Here is a 16,256-nt window from a genome sequence, read left to right as displayed (position 1 = left end):
AGTTTATATTTATTTATACTCAATTCAAATGACATAGGACAAACGATAAGCCTTAATACAGGGCTACAGCTTTAGCTATAAAAATACGTCGCAAAGGTGCTAGTTAAAAGGGTCTATAGTATTCTTCTTCTTATTTAAGAGCTAGAATCTTATCTGTAGAGTAATCCAATAAGCCAATTATATTTGTAAAACGCTATAATTCTTGTGTATAATGCGGTTTTAAACGTACTTTCACAATCTGCATCGATTTTTTTAAGAAATGTGTAGCGTTCCAAAGTTGGAACCTGGTAGGCGAAGGTACCCCATATCTTCTTATTCAAGAGCCAGGCTCTTGTCGGTGGAGTAATCGCTAACCATCTCTGTTCAACGCCTTGACTTTGATTTCCTTATATGACACGACTTCAAATTTTTCTCTTATTTGTTCTAAATGATTTTGTCTATTATAGCTTATCCCTGTCTCTTGTTCCTTCGATCTTCCCTTCATTAATACTACTTAGAAGACTATCGAATCGTTTCAGATGTCCAAACATCGTTTCCCTGAGGTTCTTTATTGTCTTTAATTAGCTTCTTTTTCCTGCGCTATTCTCATCACGTGCTCGTTGGTTTTGTTTCTGTCCAACACATGTCCTCCATTCTTCTCTAGTACCACATGTCATATACTTTATACATTCTCTGCTTCTTTGTATAGTAAGTGGCATGACAATTCTGTGCATAATTATAAATCTGCATAATGTTCTGAATAATTATGCAGATTTATAATTATACGCAAAATTGTTATGCCATGTAATATGGAAACTAGTTCCATATCTATTTTCAGCGTAATTACTTCTTTATTTCGTTCAATAGGCAAATGATATTATTTGTTTTTTGATTCGGGACTTAATCACGTATAAAACATATTTTAATTACCTCGACGGTTCGGACGTATTGCAACGTCCATGATCTCGAAGTAAGTCCCGAATTAAAAAAACCAAATTATGTGTGAAATTCGTAAAAAGGATATTGTCTTCTTTAGGACAAAGGTAGGTAACTAACAATTGAAAAAACAAATATACATGCGTGAGTTTTTATTCACTTAGCCAGGAATACATACGTGATTTAGATCCGAAAATATTAGTGTCATTTCCAATTAATAAATTCCTTTACATAGTTCGATTCAGAATTTCACGTGCTGTATTGTGGTGTAAATTTGTTTTTCTTTTCGACAACATTTTAAGTTACTCCCATTAGTGTTGTAAGAGACAATAACAACGACAACGTCTTTAATTGGACCATCCTATCATCAGTATCCTATCAATGTCTATCTATTAACGAGTAATAATGTACCATGAAGTGGACCATTTTCTTTTGCTTTTTGTTTGGTTTTTGTAGTAAATATAAACATTAATAAAATCAACATAATCAACAATGTGAAAATTCTCGAGAGAAGTCCCTGTCCATATTGGTAGAAACCAATCTGCATATTCAAAGTAATCCAATAACACACTAGGTCTCGGTATAATCTAACACAAACATGTAGTTGCAACGTGCGGTTGTCGTATTCATTGCGTGCGTCATCGAAACGAGGCTGCCAACGATATTATTACTTTAAAAGACAAGTAAATAGGTGGGAAATTAAAGTTTTTGTGGAAATTAGTTACGGCCATTAGTTTTGAAATAAATAACCTTATGGAAAAGAAATTTGTCAAAACCTGTGTCTGAAATTCCGTACCGTATGGATGCGAGGAACTCCAGTTTGGATTTCGGAGGGACCGTACCACTCTTGAACAAGTCCATAAAGTAAATGAACACGTGCGAGATGCACTAGAAGCAAAGAAGTACTGTTTCAAGTGTTTTTGGATGTACAGTAAGTAGGCTTTCACCAAAGTCAGTCACAATGACTTGTGATTTTTACGCAAAAAGTTATTTCCAGATAACTTATATTTTCTCATGAACTCGTACTTGGAAAATCGCATATTCCATGTTAAAATAAACGATGCGACGCGATATCGAATTTCTATGAAATCCAAGCAGAGTTCCGCAAGGTTCTGTTTTAGAACCGATTCTTTAATATGAGGTAAGGAATCATGAAATACATGAACCTGATAATAATATAATGACAGTCACATTCGCTGACGACAATCCAGTTTTAAGCTGTGATGATGACCCCGATGCAGCGTCAGGAAAATTGTAAATGCATCTGGACAAAGTACACGCGTGAATGAAAGCCTGTAATGAAAGCCTGTCGGATCAAGGCAAGCGCAATAACAGAGTGTTATTAATATTGTAAGAGACATTGTGAACCTAATTGAGTCAATCTGCGACAACGTGACCTGCTACAAAAACTCCTTATACTGTCCTAAAAATTAATGAAACTATGTCTTTTAAAATAATTTATTGAATTGATAAATTGGACAAGAGCTAATCGTAAACTTAAGTGTCATTTTAAATTCTATTCCCAACACATTTTTCGTAAGTATTTTGTAACATTAATGTACTTTTCATTCAAATATTACAATATTATTGCTAGCATTTAAAGAATTGAAAAAAGACATAAAACAGCGTCACTTTGTCACAGTTTTAATGTTCAGACTGAACTGTTAGCATGGCGTGTTTGGAAATGTTGTTTTAGTCATTGTAAGGCTGCATTTGTAAGTGCATTGTGTATTGTACCTGGGAAGGATACGCTTTTTATGTGAGACGGCGTGACTTGAAATTGTAATGGTCGTTCTCTCTCTATTTATTTAAATAACAATAATAACGTGCCAAACAATCACACCAACTAGCTGGTCTCAAACTAGGGAATTCCCTGTACTCATAGTACCAGAGCAATGGAATTATCTCCGAGGCACTACCCAAAACACCCAGACCAGAACCAATTTAGAAAAGTTCATTTTCCAAATTCCTCTTACCGGGAATCGGATTCGGCACCTGCAAACCCTAGTTAGCCTACCGAGACCATCGTGATGAACATGAACTGAAATAAGAAACATTTACTGTAGAACATTAATTTTTAAAGAATTTATGAGTCTTTAGGTATAGGGTATGTGACATAGAGAAAGATTGGAAGCATTTAAGATGTGGCTTTGAAGAAGAATGAAGGAAGACTGAAGTCAGTTGGACAGAAAATAAAACCAATGAGATGTTGAAAATAGTTCAGGAAAAGAGAAGTTTATTAAAGACGAATAGAGAACCACGGGGTAAAGATTATTGAGTATCTGATACGTCACGACAGTTTTCTTAGAAATATCATAGAACGGAACATCCAAGTATAAAGAGGCAGAGGAAGACTGACACGAAGTTATTTAGGTCAGTTAAGGGAAAAGTTACTGTCGTGTCGTATAAGGAAATCAAAGTTGTTGACGACTACTCCACCGACAAGAGCCTGACTCTTAAAAACAAGAAGAAAGCATATCGCCTATTGTATTCCGGATTAAGAATACCTTGATAAGATCTATCACATTTGTTGAAAAATCTAATGCAGAATATGAAACTGCATTTAAGATCGCACTAATGCGAAAAGGTCTTTAAATTTTTGAACGGGAGAAAACTGGAGAACGCTGGACACTTTATGCGTCACGGCCGGTAACGAATTTATAATGTTACGAATTACTATCGCATATGCTTGGCCACCATCTCACCTGATGTTAATCAGCGATGTGACCGACGAGTGTACGCATATGCCCAAAAAACTCCCATGCCTTGAATAGCCTAACATTGTACTTTTCGGGAAACATATGCAAAGGGTTTCGTGCGAATAGGTTGTATATTAATGACATAAGAATGGAGTGTTTCAAATTTCTACTCGACCGAAATAACTTTGACGTGACTGTTACCACTTTTTACCTCAGTTTACCTCGGATTACAACACCTTGTAAAGTGTACAAAGCACCAATTTGGGAACAGAATAACGACATGGCTCCTATTGTTAAGTGTCCATATACATCTTATTTCGTCTCTTGCAACGACAATAGACGGAAATTCAAATGAACTATTTACAAAGAACATGAAGTTTTGAATCGAATTTTTTTTTATTATTTATTTTATATTCACAATTGGGATGTTCGTCTTTTTACGTCTCTGGTATCTTAGATCCTAAACAAGTGTACTTTGCTTCAAAGCGAAATGTTCCTGTGAGTGCTTGCTTTTGTAAAGATCAAAAAATAAATTTAAATTACTATTATTATTTCAAATGCAATACAATAAAATATGTAAAGAAGAAGATAACGTTCTGTGTGTTCTACCGTCTATATAACATCATGTGTCCACCATCGCACTCTTGCCAAAGTAGTAGAGCCCATCCCCACACCCTTGATGCCTGGCACACTAAGGGTCGTATTCCAGAACTCTACTCAATGCTCAAGTCAGGATATGAGTATGATTTCAAGCACTAGAAATACGACCCTAATGGCAGGGACTTGAGTAAGATTTCGAGTGCTTTAAACCATACTCAAATCCTGACTTGAGCATTGAGTAGAGTTCTGAAATACGGCCCTAAGACCACGCGAATATCACGATCGTTCCCTTGTCGAATTTTTGAGATATGGCTACCATTTAAATTGTTTGCTTTGTGCTATGACGTAGAATTTTTCAAAAGTGAAGCGCTCAAAGGTTAGCAAATCATAGGCAGTTCGACTGATGTTGCAATGTCTATTGTCGACGATGTCCACTTCCCATCAAGTGGGTTTGGTTTATCTCCTTACTTAAAATGTCGCTGGTCTGCGGTGTAAAACAACCAAGGACTTTGGAGTAAATAGCCCACTCTGATGTTCTACCATAACCCGTAATAGTTAACAACACACCAATAAATTACACACAAACACAGATACAGCTGTTCCAAAACGATAATTAAAATGCAATAAAGGATCTTTCGAAGAACACCACAGCATATAAGGCATTGATTAAAAGAACCCTCATACCGGGAAGAGTTCTTCAAAGTGTTTTTAGAGTGTACTTTCTTTGTTTAATTAAAATTATCAAGCTTTGCTCGACGTTTTGTTGTTTGGGCACACTTGTGGAAACGTTTGAACAGTGCCAAGATGTGCGGTGTTTGTCTATTTTATTTATATCTCAAGTAAATCCCGATCTGAGTTGAATGTGACGTACAGTGGAACGAGCCTTTTGATTTTTAGGTAAAAATACTTCTTAATCTATACATATAAAAACTGCTCTTGATTGAGTCTCCATAAAAGTCAAACTAGTTCGATAAATTTTTAACTTTTAAAGTTTAATAATATGACTATTTGATTTTCGAAATGGATGTACACAATGAATTGAGGCTTTTCATAGTTTTAACATTTTTCGATACATTGTCAATTTGATTTCGAGGAATGAAAAAGAAAAAACTTAACCGATGTTCACTTGGTCGTTAGCCATCCTACAGAAGACATTATTACACACATCAAAAGTGTCTAGGTATCAAGGTATTTGTTTTTAATACCTATTTGATTACCCTATTAAAGGTAATTAAAAATATCTACATAAATTTATTAAATTATTTATTTACTTATATTTTTTAAATTATGAAATTCCCCAAAAACAAACATTGGTGTTAAAAAAATTAAAATTTAGTAATTGGCAGAAACTTGCTTGATCTCTTTTGATGTTGTATATGTCGAATTGTTACAATGAATGGATGTATAAATTAATTAATTTAATATTCTTTAGTTACACATTAGAAACAATGACAACACAGAACAATAATGCGTCTTTTATTATGTTCATGCACAATAGGCGGCATTATCGCTAGGTAGCTATATTTTTCAAGCAACGTTAATATAGAAAATACTGAGATGCTAACACAAATTTCATTCACGGTAAAAATCCGTATAACGGATTATCGAGTTTTCGTGTTTTCGCGATTCTTACAAATTGGAAACAAAACTAATTTTTTTTTCCATACAAACTAACGTTTTGGAGCCTTTACAGGTCGCGCAGTCAGCCGCAACCATGGGATGAACCCCAAACATTGATTTGTTTAAAAATAAAAAATGGCATATTTAGATAGAATTTTTTTTTATATAAATAAATAAATAACGTACACACTCAACATAGCCCCGCACTAAGGAAACCCTCTGTCGCGGGTGCCATGAATACACACATAGACAACCACAAATTACACCCAAACTCACGAGAGAAATAATTGTAGGCCATATAGCTATTTCTCCCGGCCCGGGAATCGAACCTGGGACCTCTGGGTGGTAGTCCGGCATGGTAACCGTTCGGCCACGGAGGCAGTTTCCAAAATGATATATATTATTTACTCCTATAAAAACCGTTTGATGGTCATTTTTACTTTTTATATTTACACAATATCTCAAGTAAACGTTCGTCTGGTAGGTCGCTCTGGCGGATGTCCAGAAAAGTAAACATTGAATGTAACCAATATGTGGGATATAAAGGAACTAAAATAATTGTATTTATCCGCTGCAGAGCTTGTTTTTCAAGATATTTGCTGTTGTCGACAAACTTTTGTGTATTTAGGTGGTTTATTTTCTTACAACGACCTCATTGGCCCAACGGCTTGCATTGTGGGAGCTGGCTGAGATAATCCGGGATGTGGATAGTTCGATTTCCTATAGGACCAATTTGGTTTTTTTTATAAGCCTTGTCTGTCCCACTTTTTTAACTAACACATTTTCGTGTGGGTATTCTGGGAAGTATTCCAGAATGAATACCGTTGTGCTTATACTCATAGCACAGGGAATTTCTTAGCTAAAGGCCGGATGCAATTATTCGTTTGGCGTTATACACCAATGTGTATAACGCCAAATTTGCAAGAAGAAATAAGTTTAAAACAAAATTATAAATTGATAATAAAATAAACAGTTGATATTCAGCTTAACCTTTGTCGGTGCTCCTAGTTCAGCGAAAAACATAGCCTTAGCCTTTTCATACATCTAACATTGTGGGAGCTGGATGAGGACATCCCGGGTTCCATTCCCGGTAAGAACAATTTGGGAAATATTTTTTTTTATGACTGTGGTAAGCGACACACCTGTCCATGGTAGTGCAGTGATATTCAAAGATTTAAAGCACAAAGATCTGCTGGACACTGTCACCGCGCCCATCACCCTGAGACATGATTTGACAAGACCCATGTGCCTGTAATTTCACCAGCGCCCCCACCCTTCAAAACCGAAAAGTATGTGACGGTTTGATCTCCTTACATCGTCATCCCACCTTTTTATCGCCTTTCTCCGGTTCCTGGCCACTCGTATTTAAATTTCAATTTTGAATTGTTTCTTAGCTCTTTTGCCTCGCATTCTGATTTTCTTTCGTTCCACCGTCACTCCCTGCTCGATCGCGACAGCGTACGAAGCTGGTTAAAATTCAATCGCAAATATAATCACTAGTAATCTAAATAATGTGCCAATTGTAATAAGTTTATAGCCACTACAGCCTTATCATGTACCTATGAACACGTATCTGTAATTCAGTATATCTCGGCCCTTTTGGGGTAAGTGTACTTAATATCTTCATATTCATCATCATTAAGTTAGGAAGTGTTTTATAATAATGTGCCTGTTTCCTATATATACCTTTTATTGTTACAGCCTTACTTATTGTTACCTTTCTTCTCTTTAACAGACTTTAAATAAACTTGTGGACCTGAAGTTTCCTGTTTTACTGCCGTGAACCTGGGTACGGCTTGTTAGGGTTACAACCCTTTCAAGTAATACTCTCATTAACGCATGGCGGCAAAAATGGGTAAGGTGGCAGTACTTGGACAAACTCTTTCACATCTACTGCTACTATAAAATTCTGATCTCGGTGTTCTGGAAAGTGTCCCTGAGTGAAATCTGTTGCTCTTCCCTCCCTGAGACCAGTTATTAGCTTGTTTTCTGGCACATTATTATAGTTAAAATAAATCTGAAAAAAAAAAAATGTGGTCTGTGGTCATTGTTAATGCGTTTGCCTAATGCGAGCTGGAGCTGTAGTTCCGTCGTTGAGATAAATTAGAGCAATAATCCACCAACCATTATAAAAGTTACTTAACACACTAATTTCTAAACTCCTATGCCTGGAACCTTGGTTCATTTTCGGATTACTTCGTAAACTTCATTACTTAATCCCGATTTCAGATTCCTTACATTTATCGATTTTCTTATTAATTTTAAAACCCGTACGGTCTAAGGAAATTGAATAGATATTTTGTAAATGACTTCAGATATTAAATTCAGATGCATGAACCGTCACAGGTAACATATTGGTACAGGTTATTGGTTTTCCTTGAAAGCCTCGGCGGTGGTGGGAAATTTAATTATTGGAGTCTCAGGCGAAGCGTGTTCATATAAAGGTTGCTATGGTTCGTATGAAGGGTAGCTATTGTAACTTAAATATTTGATGGAGTATTGTTACCGTCCTCTCCGAAGTGATCGAAAAAGCTTTGACACGTTTTGCTCATGTAAATTGAGAGATAATGTATGTTGTGAGAAAAGGTACAAAAGGGCGCGCCATCCAATAAACGTGACTTGAGGTTCAAAAGTTCTGTAGATATACCTAATTAGATCGTCTGATGAGGATATTAATGACGTCTGATTCACTATGTAGCAAATTTTCAAATTGTTCTCTTTCTGGTTTAACAGTAATGGCATAGTATAATAAGAGCAAGCAGGACAACTCTCGCTTGTTCAGTGTGTACATTTCGCTTGGAGAGTAGTGTCGTTACAATATTATTGTAGTTGTACTTACCGGTTGTTAACATAATTTGTTAAAATTAAGGTTGTTCATCACAGTATTTTGTCATCAGTATTTTGTCGTGCTATATTGAAATCACCTTTGTTAAATGCAGTATTTACGTATCATTGACTTACAATTATATGGACGTCGGGTCCGCGCTAAAAAGTGTCCGAACTTATAGGGCGTTAAAATCGTATACAGAGCGTCATTCACGCTTTAGTCTTCGTTTGTTCGACTGACAGCGAAGCAAGCAAAATTAGACAGTACTGCGATGACATTACAATTTAAATTCAACGTTTTAGCTTTTTCATATTCCTTTACATGTCACTACGTTTAAATAGGTTGACTTGGGACATTTTTTTCGTGGTTTTTGTATTAGACCCGTCGTCCATTTATTTGTAAGTCAATGTTACGTATTGATATTTTTATACCAGCATTGTGGATTATGATTATGAAACAGAAATGAAATGCTCAACAATTCTGAATTTGAGGGACTCTTGTTCAAACTACCTTCTACTACTAAACACAACTGCTATTTAAAGTATTTTTTTAAATACTGAACGACCGCTTCAATCCTGGCGATATGAATGGCACGTGTGACGACCCGTGTTATGCAAAGCAAAGTACATCGCGAGATTATGCGAAATAGTGCGTCACACACAAGCAAGCCGCAATGCTAATTTTGTATGGAGTTACCATACTTGTCTTATTATCTATGTTAATGGTTTATGTTTAATTGAGCAGCAAGTATGTACAAAATTGTAGTATCGATATCTCTAAAACATTGCTTTTGTAGCTGTCATGATGGTATTTGAATAGCTACATGGTGGTATATACGTAATCTCGCAAATCGACACATTTCTAGATTCTTTGTGATCAATTAATATGCTATTGATTTAAATATAACGTTCCCTTCCTTTAAATAAAAATAAACCCAGAAATTGGTATTTTTCCTTAATGGTCCGCAAATTTCAACTTTTCGTTGTCCTGTCCACAAAAGCAAGGGAATTTAGTTGTTTTTTTTTTTAAAGAACCAATTAGAAAATCATATTGAGAACACAGTAACAAATTCGTGTAATATGGTGTTATGTGTATGTTTATGACTTTAAATCAATCCCATAAAATAGGTTGATCGCATTCATATAGGATTATTTTTATTGACAAAACAAGGACGCATGGATGTTGAGATTGACAATGGAGCATGCACACCTACCTATTTGTATAATGCCTAAGCGTTTAGGGAAATAATCTGCAGTCAGGAAATCCGACTCCAAAACCGTACGCCATATAAATGAGGAAGCTTTACGCTATGTGCGAATGTTGGGTATATGCACAACATTATCTATAGTTTTACGGTGACATCACCAGTCGACGTTCAGTATTCAATTTCGATTGTAATATTAGATATTTTTAAATGCGAGATATAATCCTACACATTCTTTACTTGTACAACCATGACGAGAGCGACAGTACCAGAGTTAACGTAATAACAATATTAAGTAGAAAATCTGGACGCGTACCATGATTATGTAGTGGCAGTGTTTTTTTAACACCAAGTAACCGGACGAACTCCAGATTTTCAGAGAGCGGTGGAAAGAAACATGTTGGGCTTAAAAATGAAACACAGAATAACTGGTGCAAGTATTCGAAGACAAACGAAGATAATAGATGCGGCAAAAATGGCTTGTCATATGAAATGGCGATGGGCTGGACATTTAGCTAAGTCTACCGACAGGAGATGATAGGTACCCACGACTGAACCATAGGCCGCGAGGGCACGGCTGCGCCGACGCTGGAGGGACAATATCACACAGGTGGCGGGGCTAACGTGGACACGACTGGTGGAGGAGATTAATATAATTAAGTCCAGAGATGGGCTTTCCAATAAATTTTAAATCGCATATTTAAATTTGAAACTGTAATTATACTAATTTCATTTTAATTTTGCATGTTTTGTATAAATGGAATTTTGGTTTTGAAATATTTTTTTTTTGGAAGAAAGGATTATTATTATTATTATTGTTGTTGTTGTTATTGTTATTGTCATTGTTATTGTCATTGTCATTAATATTATTATTGTGATTTTTAACGGAACGAAGATGTCGTGCGCGTGGAATTAAGCCACACGCCTGTCCATAGCAATTGTAGTGCCACTCAGAGCTTTAAATCGCAAAGATCTCAGAGACACTGCGGCTGCGACTGCGCCCGTCACCCTCAGACATAAGTTGAAAAGTCTCATATGCCAGCACCCTTCAAAACCGAAATGTAAGCATTTACATTACAGAAATAGGAAAAGTGGCAGTATTTCCCAGCGAACTCTTTCACAAGAAGCTCTACTGCTACTAAATGTTGGCAATTGTATGACGAATTGTACAATGTACACTCACAAGAAAACGTAAAATTTTGTACATAAATGTAATATAGGTAAAGCTCACATTTCTTAATACCTTTGCACTTATAGAAAATCGCTCAGTAAAATTTAAATTGTTGATATATTCATATATGTATATATGGGTGCTCTTTTGCCCAATATTTTACACGGTACGCGTTGTAACTTCTTCAGGACTGTTGACTAAACGTTAAGCGTACAGTAAACTTCAAATCTCCAAATGAAACGTTTTCTATGTTACTAAAAACCATTCCACTTGAAACCAAACCTGATTATATAACAGATTCCTTGTAAATATCACGTTACTCAAGGCTTCAGTACAATTGTTTTTGAACGAGAAAAGTTGGAATAACTTTTAGTATTTTGTTCGGGAAAGAAAAAACGTGATGTCGAGTGATTTAATTTTTTTTTGTTTTTTGTTACCAATCCAATTTCAAAGGTCAAATTGAAATGAAGTAGTAAGATTTCCTGTTTTTTTTTTGTTTATGATGCCAAGTGACTTGAGGGGGCACTGCTATTACGCCCGTCATCCTGAGACATAAGTTGGCAAGTCCCAGGTGCCTGTAATTTCACCAGCACCCTGAGCGCATCAAAGCTTACCGCTTGGCGGCAGAAATAGATACGGTGGCAGTGCTTCTCTGGACGAATTCTTTCACAAGGAGCTCTACTACTCAATTCGTTTCATGTAGTTCATATTATTTTTATGACTTTAATGCATCGAGTATATAACCAGAAATAAAGACGAAATAAGTGTCATACGTTCCTGGTAACTCATCAGTGATACATCACTTATAAATATCAACTCTCGTTTGCACTGAAACATAGACAGCGCCAGTAACTGACCTGTGTGTACGTCTCCGTATATTCCAAATATATTCTGTATTTATTGTAATAAAGATAATATCTGTAGCAATGGCATGCTGTTCCATTCGGTGGTGTTGGGAAAACAGCAAAACATCTAATTACAAAACAAACAGAATCAAATTTCTTCGCAATTAAATTATAAATATGTAATTTTGCAAGTTTCGTTCATTATAGCAAAGCTCAAATTAACTTGTCGATTTCAATTGAAACAATTGACGACACCTATTAACGACACCCGTCAATTGTTTCGAACTCGGGCTGGCCAAACGGAGCGCAGTTGTCACAGTAATGATATGGCAGAATAGTTTTGAAACAAATTACATAACATTTCGTCTCTATTTCTGGTTATATACTCGATGCTTTCATGTGATAAAAACAATTTTGATGTCCGATCACTTGGGGGACTGTACCTTGACTTGGAATTTGAGCTGGTTGTAGAGTTCTGAGTAGGTTGTGGGACAGCGCCTTGCGCGCATTTTTTTTACACGGACAATGGCCGCGTCGAGCTGTTACTGTCGGTCTTGGGACACGCGCTCTTCGCTCTATATCTGGAAACATTTACAAATTAACAAAGGAATTACAAAATACATCGACTGCTGTAGGTAATGAAAGGTAGAGGCTAGCTCTACTGGTACTATCTTTTATATTCGTAATGTTAACGTAATGGCAGACAACCAGCTTTGATCTTTGTTCATTGCTGGGACAGAGAGTTGGGTAAGAGCGACCTTTTTATTTTGACTTTTCGCATACCATACTACAAAAGCTGATATTCCTGTATCTATAATATACGGCTGGTACCATGTACGTTTCTTTTTATGATATCTATGTTGTCAGTTACGAAAACATTTTTTTTAACCGACTTCAAAAAAAAGGAGGAGGTTCTCAATTAGACTGTCTTTTTTTTGTAAATATGTTACGCGATAACTCCGGTATTTGTGAACCGATTTTCATGATTCTTTTTTTGTTGGAAAGAGAATACCTCCATAGAGGTCCCATTTAATTTTGAAGAAAATCATCCACCTCTAAGAGTGGCTGTTATGCATGAAGATTCATTTTTATAAATAGCGCCTAAATTTTATTCTTTACTCTCATTTATTTGCATACCATAACATAATGTAGGTACGTTAAATTATGGACCCTGAATAGGGCACAGCAAATAGTAGAAGAGAGGAGTGGTCCTAATTGTTACTTTTATTTAATATGTAGTTAATTAAATATCTATCGACAGTTTTATATAATTTAATGTTTTTGTAATATGTAATTTTTCTATTGTAACTAACAACTAAACTTAAACAAGTATGTTTACAACTAGTTACCAAAACTCAGGTACCAAGAATTTCATCTTCTAAAAAATCTTTTACATTATAATAGCTTTTATTTATTAGTAATTTCTTTAAGTTTTAAAAAAAATATTTGTTATTTGGCTCATTCTTTAAACTTTCCGGAAGTTTGTTATATATTTTTATTGACATGGTGTATGGACTAGAGAAATGCTTATTTATCTAGAATATGGTATTACCAATCTGTTTCTATTTCGAAGTGCATATTTAGTTGGGATGTCGTAACGATTTTGATATAAGTCTAGATGGTTTCGCACAAATTTACAATTTTCTAGTATATAGAGACAAGGGAGAGTCAGGACTTTATGTTTGATAAAATAGGGCTTACAACTATCTGTTTGGGCTATATTTGTGAGAATTGTAACTAATTTCTTTTGTATAGCGAAAATACTAGGCGTATCCATAAATATAGGACAACAGCACGTTGCCCCATAGAATTATGGCATAGTTTAACCAAGCGTATGCGTAGCCATAGTAGGTAGATAAAGCAGTTTTAAAGTCTGTTGTTTTTTAATTCCCTTAAGGCATATAGAAATTTAGACAATTTAGCTTTCAGTTTTTAACCGACTTCAAAAAAGGAGGAGGTTCTCAATTCGACTGTATGTTCTTATTTTTTTTGTATGTATGTTACGCGATAACTCCGGTGTTTGTGAACCGATTTTCATGATTCTTTTTTTGTTGGAAAGGGGGTACTTCCATAGTGGTCCCATTTAATTTTGAAGAAAATCATCCACCTTTAAGGGTGGCTGTTCACGCATGAAGATTCATTTTTATAAATAGCGCCTAATTTTAATTTAGGAGCAATTATTTTAATGGTTGATTTTGCTATTTCTCCAATTCAAGGCGTTTTTATCTCAATATACTTTGAGTAATGAGAACCGATTATTATTATCTCCCGTGTCAAGTTCTGTATAGTGGCGAACTAAGGGATATTTCAATAAAACTTGGCAAATGGACGTAATTATATGTACTTTTGAGATCGGTTTTTTTAGTACTCTGTACTGAGATTATTCTACATGTTTTTTCCAATTTAAATGTTTATCTATGTCAACTCCTAATAATGTACAAACATCAACTGGTATTATTTCTGTATCCAGGTATTTTAAGGCAATATCTAGAGGAATCTTTTGATGTGGGTGAAAGCTTATGATTTTAGTTTTTCATTTTTCAATCATGATAATTAGATTTATTGGATATATTTTCTGGAGTTATTTCCTTGTCAATCGCATTCTCTGTGCGTGAAATTAGACACATACAAATATTTGCCCACTAGATTAATGTTGTCGCTTATGTCGAAGGTTAGAAATTACATGCCAGTCTGTACAGTGTATTTGTTCTGCACAAGAAATCGAGTGATTTTTATTCTAAACGTATTTACAGTCTTGAAAAATTATATGTCTTCAATTCTGGTGTTTTTTTGTCAACAGGTTAATGCATCCGTTGCGCGTGAATCGACCGCGTAAAAACTGCGCCGCCTAGCCGCCTTTCGAAACGTAAGTCATGCGATTGTCTATTAGCTTTTTTGAATGATAAAAAAATTACCGAAAAATCAAATCAACTTCGATACAACAAATTTTTTTCCAAAAAAAAAACCCACTATATAAACATCCTTTACTTATTTAACTTTGTTCGTTCAAGTTTATGCTTTCAAGTGTTTTTCTTTACGAATAGTGTAGAAACAGGATGGGATTATTGTACAACTTAAAAATTCAAAGATAATAATAATTACCTTCGAATTTTTAAGTAATAACTTATTTACAACTAAATAACAAAAATAGAAAGTCACCTCATGATAATAAACCTGTAATTAATGATAATCATTAAGCAATTACCCCTATCTATATAGGGGTATAGAGGTGGCTGGTAGCTGGGCCAAAGAAATATAACACTAGTTTTTAATTGGTTTTTGTCATTGACTCGACAAAAAAGCTATTTATTACCTATTTCAGAAACTCTTCTTCAAATAGTACCTACACAATAGACCAACTCAGTGACATACACAGTACATTTATTTACGCCAAGCTTCTATGTTGATACTTTCTGTAGACATATATGTTTTTATCTTTACAAAATCAAGTGACAGGACGAACAAGTCGTCCGGACGGACGACTCGTTCGCCGGACGGTGATGAGCGAAACCTACTCATAACAATTGTAATGCCACTCAAAACTTTAAAACGCAAAAATCTGACGGACGCTGCCACTACGCCCATCTGCAATTCCATCAGCAACCGCCCTTGCATCTCTTAATTGTCTATCCTGAGTTTAATGCCACTTAACAGTAAGACCGTTTAGCTTGGTTTAATGGATTTTTATGAAAGCCTAATTTTCGTGGCAATTGTGATTATTAAATATACCTATATATAGTACCTAGATAGTACCTATTTGAGTTATTATCAAGAATTATTGTTTGTTTTATTATTTCACGATAATATACTCGAATGCGTGAATAATAAGAATTACCACGGGAATTAATTAGGCAGAGAACACTAACCCGAGAAAGATCCTTGTACCCTAACATACATTCCTTTTTGTGTTGTCATTGTATTTTTTAATGTGCAATAAAGTTTATTTCGTTTCATTTACATACGACTTTATTACTTAGTGTTACGTGTCATCCCCTACTATGTTATTTAACGTAACTTATTTTTTGACGACGAAAAATGAATGATTCACACCATAATCCGAATTTCAAATTACGTCGGTTCGTGCTAAAGAAGGTGAACGCTAAAACTCTCGTATATTCCCGATACTACACCAGCTCTTTTCTTCCGCTAAATAACCTTTACTAATTTACCAAGCATTGTAAATGTATTAGTTAATCGAAAGGATACGGTTAAATTCTTTATGAAGAACCGTCACGAATGCTTTTACGAACAAATGTAGCACCTTTCAACACACTTATTATAGGTACTTCATATGTACGTACGATGGTTTAAGTAACAGTGTTATACGGGCTTGGATAAATTCCATGCTGTTCAGATTTATGCGGTTTTTGATTTT

The 16,256-nt window shown here is 35.2% G+C and overlaps 1 protein-coding gene across 1 annotated transcript in view; it reads left to right on the top strand.

Annotated features, from left to right (window-relative positions):
* The window catches only part of LOC113230094 (beta-arrestin-1), a 191,046-nt gene that overhangs the window by 62,451 nt on the left and 112,339 nt on the right, over positions 1-16,256 (top strand). The window contains exon 2 of the mRNA XM_026463851.1: positions 14,682-14,747. The gene's annotated coding sequence lies outside the window, so the exon portion shown is untranslated. The remainder of the gene's footprint in view (positions 1-14,681; positions 14,748-16,256) is intronic.

Source organism: Hyposmocoma kahamanoa, unplaced genomic scaffold (genome assembly GCF_003589595.1).
Source record: "Hyposmocoma kahamanoa isolate Upper Pololo Valley unplaced genomic scaffold, ASM358959v1 63, whole genome shotgun sequence".
NCBI lineage: Eukaryota > Metazoa > Arthropoda > Insecta > Lepidoptera > Cosmopterigidae > Hyposmocoma > Hyposmocoma kahamanoa.
Note: the sequence above shows the minus strand (reverse complement) of the source record. Positions and strands in the feature narration are given on the sequence as shown.